The sequence below is a fragment of the Cervus elaphus genome, chromosome 23 (assembly GCF_910594005.1).
Source record: "Cervus elaphus chromosome 23, mCerEla1.1, whole genome shotgun sequence".
Taxonomy (NCBI): domain Eukaryota; kingdom Metazoa; phylum Chordata; class Mammalia; order Artiodactyla; family Cervidae; genus Cervus; species Cervus elaphus.
The window spans coordinates 19,668,920-19,676,921 of NC_057837.1; positions in this window are offsets into that span (position 1 = coordinate 19,668,920).

Below are 8,002 nucleotides of genomic sequence, written 5' to 3' on the forward strand. Positions count from 1 at the left end.
CTGTTTGTGTCCACTGGCTTCCCCAGCCCTGTGCCTTTAATTTTCTTTCCTGGGATGTCTCCCCCACCTCCTTGCACTCCCCAGCCCATCCTCTGAGCTCTCCCTGTTAACACCCTCCCTGTCAAGGCAGAATTCTCTGCCGTTTCCCCAGGTCAGTTTTTCCGGTTCTCCCTGAGTGCCTGTGTTTGCCTCCGTGAGACAAGCTGGTTGCCCACTCAGCATGGAGCACAGAGTCGGCACCAGGCTTGGGGAAGATGCCCAGGACACCGAGATGTAAGAGCCGTGGCTCTTCTCCCCGAGGACACCCCATTCACGTATCTCACTCTCAAGTGCTGAGCTGCAGACTCCTTGATCATGGAAACTATGTCTCGTGAATCTCTACATCCCCTTATGAGACTAGTGCACATTTAGATGTTTCATAAGGTTATTTCTAACTTCAGTTGACTCATGAAAATATTATTTGCTTATTCAACAAATACTTATTGGATGTGACATGATGAATGAGGCAGCCCTCACAATAGTGATGACAATCATAATGATTTATTGAGCGCTTATTATCTGCCAGACATGACACTCAGTGTTTTCTGTTTATTAACTCATTTAAGCCTCAAAACAAGTCTATCTGGATGGTGCTGTAATTACTTTAATTTAACTTTGAGGAAGTCTCAAGTAATGTGCTCAAGATCATGCAGCCAAGAAGAAAAGGAACCAGGATTTAGAACCCAGGCCATCTGGCCTCAGAGCTCATGACACTTTGGCTGATGAAACATATTCTAGCAAGGGAGGTAGCAATAAAGATGAATGATTAAATATAGTCTTAATATGCACTGCAAACGGGAAGTACAGGATGCTAGGTGATATATGGTGGGTGGAGTAAATCCAGTCTTGAGGGGTGATCAGGAAAACTGACCCTGAGAAAATGGCTTCTAAGCTAAGACTTGAAGGATGAACAGGAGTTAAGAAGGCAAAGGGGAAAAAGTCAAGTGGTGTCACATGTCAGGAAAAGGCATGTGCTTAATTGGAAAGGGTATGAAATGGTCAAGGAACTAAAGAATGTTTAGGTATGGAAAGATGCAGCTGAAGAGAAACGCTGAAGCCAGATCATTCAGGGACTTAAGAGATCTTGTTAAGAATTCTGAAAGGCATCCTAAGAGCAATGGGAAACCACTGAAGTGTCTACGTAAGGCAGCTGTGTGATTGGATAAGCACAGATTGTAAGGGAACAAGTACAAATGTGGATAATGGTTGGTGGGCTACTGCTATGGTCCAGGCAAGAGCAGAAGGTGACTTATATGAGGGTGATGGCAGTGGAAAAGGACAGAAATGAATGGGCTTTACCAGATGACAGAGAGAAAATAAAACTAACTGATTAACTTGATATGAAGGCTAAGAGGAAACAGCCAACAAGGACTAGGATTTCTGTCACACAGAATGACTGAGAGGCACTGGAGGGTAACTTTTAAATTGAAGCCTAAGTGATAAAGAAGAACCTGATATGTAAAGATGTAGGAGGAGAAATTGCAAGCAGAGGTAAGGTGCAGATGGTTGGTTGAAACAAGGATGGAAGGGAGGTCAGTGGATTTGATACGCTGATAACACTGAAGAATCACTGGTGTGATTTGCCAGAGGGATAGGTTATAGCGTCTCAAAAAAGAGGTGTTGAAATCAAGATAGTTTCTCTTGCATTTCAGGTCTTAATCATTCATTCAAAGCCCCTTTGGCCAGATGCATACACTATTTGGCTTTTCAAATTTTACAAAGCTAATATGATACACATGTCACACCCTGCTGGGGTCCATACAGTGGTGCCCTAGAATCAAACACAGTAATATTTATGTAGCAAAATGGTGAATAGTCACATGAAGTAGGACAAATAAAGATCATTAAGAGCCTGGCAACAAGTCAAATCAGGTGAGTTGTCCAAGTTGGTCAGTTTTGGCCTCCAGATGAGTAGCAACAAGTAAATAAATAAGTAAACAAAGGCATCAGAGCTGTTTGGTCTGGGATTTCAAATAAGAGATTGTAAATATAACAATCCTCTGTGCCTCAAGTCCTTTGAATTTTTCTCTTTTTTAAAACACACTTTTTGAAGAAGACAGCCATAATGCTCAAGCAATAGGGTAATACTGATGTTCTGTTTCTCTGAATGTTACACAAGTTTACACCACTGATCATCTAGAGGGGTAAAATTTTACACATGAAAAACTTAACCTCCTATAAAAATATGTGAACAAAAGTAGACTCACTTTGGTGGGGTTGGGGAAGGTTGTGGGGAATTTATCCCAAGTATACCAGTTCTGAGGTCAGATTTATGGGGGGATCCACCCCACAGCTGTGCTTCAATCATCTTTAGAGACACAGTCTCCCACCCCCTTCCCTGAGTTGATGAATCATAATCAGGAAACAGAGTTGAAAGTGCTAGGAAATATGCATTATGCTCCATTGTGTAACTGTGTAATTATTGTACTATACATGCTGGACCAGAGATTGACTGAAAACTGGAGAATGAAACAAAGTTTAGCTAATTCTGGACCAAATCCAGCAGGCAGATAAATGGGGCCATCCTGATCTTCCGCCAAGGACGGGGCTATAGATAACTGTGCTGGGCATGGGCTATGTGAAAAAAATAAGTCGAGGGAAAGTTTAGATTAGGAGACTGACAGATGTGGTAAGTTGGTTCAGAATGGGTTGTTAAAAAAAAAACAAAAACCAAAAAGAAACAGTATAGCGCAGGGAGCTCAGCTCTGTGATGACCTAGGTGGGTAGAATGCAGGGGGTGGGAGGGAAGCTCAAGAGGGAGGGATATATGTATACCTGTAGCTGATCCATGTTGCTGTACAATAGAAACTAATATAACATTATGAAGCAATTATCTTCCAATTAAAAAAAAAAAAAAAACTTTCTATGTCCTTAAGTTTCAGTCATCTTTCCCTCCTTCAAGCAATGTTTCTGGCAATGTTCCACCATGCTGATGGAGTACCAACCTTCTTAGTCTCTTTTGTCATTACTGAAGCGGGTCTGTTTTCCTTTCGAGTGATTTTTTTTCTAACAGGACATCCCTAAATTGCCACAGAGTGCGCAATGGTAGCCCATTAAGAACTTCTTTATTCCAAAAGCTTAGGAAAGCCATATATTTAATTAGGATAAGGCTAAGTAAGCTCATTAGCTTTGTGAGTGTCTTTCTGACAAAGTACATTCCAGGTGGAAAGAAGAGTGAGAGGAAGAATGAACAAAAGTTGGAAGGCTGAAGAATGCATAAATCCATGGACTTCATTTCAGCAGGGCAGAGTGGGTAGGCAGAGATCATGGCAGTGAAGAGTGGAAATGATTGTCGCCACCCAGTTTTTTGGCTCTTAATAATACTAGGCTGTAGCACTGGAATTTAGTTTGTTTGTCTGCAAAAACAATGCCATTGAAAGGGTTTGGAATAAGAAAATGTCATTATCATATTTATATAGCTTTCCCCTAGAACTCAAACCACTTTGCCTTCTTCTGAGTCATTTAATGTGTCTATGGCTTTAGGGGAACTCAAGTTAATTTGAGTCCTTGTCCTAGTTTTTACTGACTTCCAAGACCTGAAATCTATAAATTAGAGTCTGCCGGTGACTCAAACTCTCTGAACTTCATTTTACTTGTATGTAAGTGGGGATTGTAATACTAATTTTATCACATCCCTGCGAGGATCAAATGAGCAAAGACGGAAACCACATTGCCTAGCGCACAGCACAAAATAGATGCTCATCACGAGTTGGTTCTCCTCCCAGGCCTCCCATGGCTTCTAATAATTAGGATGCTAACATCAGAAAGAAAATATCCCCCATATCGACCTTTGTATTATTTCTCTATTCAATTTAGCAGACTTTTATATGGCACATTGTGAGGCCCTGGGAAAAAGATGAATAAAATAGAATCCGTCTTCTTGAGGATCCTATAGTCTAAGAAAGGAGGTGAAGACCACATCAGTAACCAGAACACACCACATAAGGAGAATTAACAAAATACCAAGAACACAGAAGGTAAGGTATTTTGGAGCCAGTGGTTCTGGGAAGACTTCATAAGAGAGCTGATACTTTATGTCAGCTTTGAAGAATGAGGAGGCAGATGGATGAGCAAATCACATCAAAGTAGGATTTCTTAAAGCAAGAGGGTGAATAGGGTCAACCAGCAGAACATGATTCCAGAAAGAATATGAGACCAAGTTATAAAGGAATATATTTATCCTACTATGAGTGTGAATTTTATCCTGTACATACAAGAGATCATAAAAAGTGTTCAAGCAGATTTGGTATTTTTGAGAGTGGTATAACAGGGTAGAATGGAATGCCAGAGCAGGGAGACCCCCAAGAGCCACAGAGATTTCCAAGCTCCAAGCTTTGGTATCTTGATGGATGATAAAACTAAGATGAAGAGTCTAAGAAGAAAAGTTGGGGGAAGTGGATTGAGGAGGGAGACGATATTATTTGAGACCCTTTGGATTTGAATTGACTCTGGCACATCCACATGGAAATCTGGGTTTGAAGTACAGTAGAGAGATCATAAAGGATTTGAGGGATCACAGATTATATGTGAGAGTTAAAGCCAAGAATGGGCTTCCCAGGGGACTCAATGGTAAAAAAAATAAAATCCACCTGACAGGCAGGAGATGTGGGTTCCATCCCTGGGTCAGGAAGATCCCCTGGAGAAGAAAATGGCAACCCACTCCAGTATTCTTGCCTGGAGGATCCCATAGACAGAGGAGCCTGGAAGGCTACAGTTCATGGGGTTGCAAACTATTGGACATGACTCAGTGACTAAACAACAAAGTCATGAATGGAACCAGCTTCAACTGGGAACATTTTGAATATGAAGAAAAGAGGGCTAAGGGTGGAATGATAGGGATGACAGTGTGGGTCATAGTGTGGGGGGACAAAAAAGAGAGAGAGAGGAGCAATATCAATGATACAGATGGAAAAAGAACCAGGAAAAAGAACATCTAGGAAGTCAATGGAGAAAGCCAAAAGAGGCTAATCATGTTTAAAGCAGAAAGAAGTCAAAACATATTTAGAGATATATATGTATATAATATAAGTAAAACATATTTAAGGACATATATATATTCCTGTATAGTCATTTAAAAACCAAGTGAAATACTTATCTGAGTTTGTCCTTCTCCTTGTCTTATTATAGAATGGCTTCAAATAGAAGCAATTTCCTGAAGAGATTATTAGTTCTCTTCACTCTTAGATGATTTCTATTAGATGATTTTCATTCTTTGATGGCACCGTTTGATCGTCCTGGGTCCACTCTCTTTACAATATGATTAATCCTGTTTAACGACACAAGACATATTTTCCTGAGGTTCTACCAAGCATGCTCCTTTGCTATCCAACGAGCTTTCCTCACTCCTAACTGCTTACAGGATCAAGTATAGAATCCCTTTCTTTGGCATTAGATACACGTCCCATGCAGGTAACACCCTCATGGTCTGTTAGTGTCTGATGTCTATCTTCTCCCCCTCGTCTACTCACTGTCCTCTGACAAATCTTACACATTTATGCCTCAAACGGTGTTTAAACACCTGACATAACTCAACCGTCCACTTAGAAGGGAACAGAGATGCCATGTCATTCCTACACACCCTTGAAGGCTCAGCTCAAGTTCCTCTCCTACTAAAGTTCACTCTGCTTTTCTAACCTTCTATAGTTTTTATTTGGTATTTATCAGGCCCAAGACCCACAGACCTGAACAGGGCCCCTAAATGACTGTGTGATGTTTGGAAACATCTCTGATTCTCTGTTTTCTCACTTATAAAATGAGATCATTTTTAAGGTTCTTAAGCTCCAAAAATCACATGATCCCATAAGCTGCAGTGTGTGTGTAGCTAAAGGGATAGAAGTTTCTAAAACAGAAGAGAACAAATCGAAACCATGATACTGGGCATGTGCACACCACATGTACACAAGTGTGCAGATGCACGCACACACACACACATACACACACATACACACTCATCCAGTAAGGAATGAATATCTTCCAAGCAATGGAGCTTCCCTGGTGGCTCAGCTGGTAAAGAATCTTCCTGCAGTGTGGGAGACCTGAGTTCAATCCCTGGGTTGGGAAGATCCCCTGGAGAAGGGAATGGCTACCCACTCCAGTATTCTGGCCTGCAGAATTCCATGGACTATATAGGGGGTTGCAAAGAGTCGGATGCAACTGAGCAACTTTCACTTTCCAAGCAATGAATATACTAACACTAGGACTTCACCAGTGAACTAGGTCTTGGGACAAAGCATATATATATAGATGGTGACATAGTCATGGACTGCATCAAGCATGTCACAGAATTGGAAGCTAAGTCCAGAAGAAATGTCAGCTTTTGAAACACTATCAACAAAGTGGAGTGAAGACCCTTATTACCTGTCTTGGATGATTCACAGCATGTTCTCCTCTCATGAATATTGCTCCATCTTCTCAAAACCCTCTGAGTATACTAGTCATAATTTCTGAGTACTTTTTTAGTTCTTTTTCCCTCCCTGAATTATTTCTCCTTCCTTTGGGGTCCGTTTTCTTTTCTGGTGTTTTACTTTTGTGCTGTAAATCCAATGCTTGTTGACCCATGGTTGGCCCTTTAGACTTAAGAATGAGAGAGTAATAAAGTTATTTATATGTCTGCCTTTCTTGCTGGACAGTAAAATCTTTGAGTGAAAGCCTTAAGTTTTGTTCACCTTTTTTGCTACAGATCTTTTGCAAACTTGGGATGCAATGTTACAAAGATAGTATTTAGAAAATAGTAATTGATCCTTTCTTTTCCATTCATACTTATTTGGAGTAAGGGTGACATTAATAATCAACAAGAAGGATTGAGTCAGCTATGTAACTGTATTCTGTGATCAACAGTTGAATCATTACACCATTAATCACACAAATGAAAAGTTTCATCTGGAAACAAGCAGGCAGAAGGAAGATGATATGAGGCATTAAAGGTGCAATGAAACATCTGAATGACTTTTGAACAAATACCATTTCATATGATGGGCACTTACCCATATCAGATACTATTCTGAAAATTCAACATGAAAATCTCTCAAGCCTATCTTTCCCCCATTTTACAGACATAAAATCAAAAGGCAAAAGCATAAAGTAATATTGCCAAGGTCACATGGTTAATAAATGGCAAAGCCAAATTTTGTCTCCCAGCCGACCATTTCTAAACTAGTCATTAAACCTCTAACTATCATAAATTAAAGTCTTTAGAATTTGGATGTGAGTGAAATTTGTTAGCAATTGGACTTTCCCAGTGATGCACTGATAGGATCAAAGGCAGGGAAATCAAGAGGAGATATTTGCAGTGATCAGTAAGTCAGCTCTTCAAGATCTACACCAAAGTCAGGAGGCTCTTGATGGCAGTCTTATGGACATAAACATGTCTATTCTCCCCAAGTGAAATGCAAGGTCCTATGGGGTATGGATAGCATCATGTTCTTCTCTCTGTTATTGTTCTATTAACATAGTAAGCACAAATATTTGTCAGTTAATTTTGAAATGCTTTCCACAGCCTCGCCTTTCAGATCAGGCTCAGTTATCTTTTCTCTGTGATGTTTAGCAGGAAAGCAAAGGCACAGATAGATGACTTCTAAAGCTCCCTTCCAGGGCTATGCTATGGTAGGGGACAAAAATAGACAGGAAAAAGCACCAACATCCTTGTGGCCTTATGTGGCACAGTTGGAGAGAGCTATGCCAGGGTTTCTGATTTTTAAAGATTATTTTTTTAAAAAAGTTTTTTTAAAGATAAAATGGGAGTTCTGAGCAATTCTCAAAATGGCTTATTGATCATGTCACCCAGGTTTTCTAAACTCCACCCTGGATATATAAGAAATAGCATATTGGTGTTGGGAAAAGGAGCTAGTCTTTCTGATGGCCTCAAGGATATGTCAGATGTAAGAGCAAGCTGTCTAAATATTTCTAAACTACAACATTAATGAGAAGAAGAGCAGTCTAAAGCTTTTAAAAAACAATCTTCAGT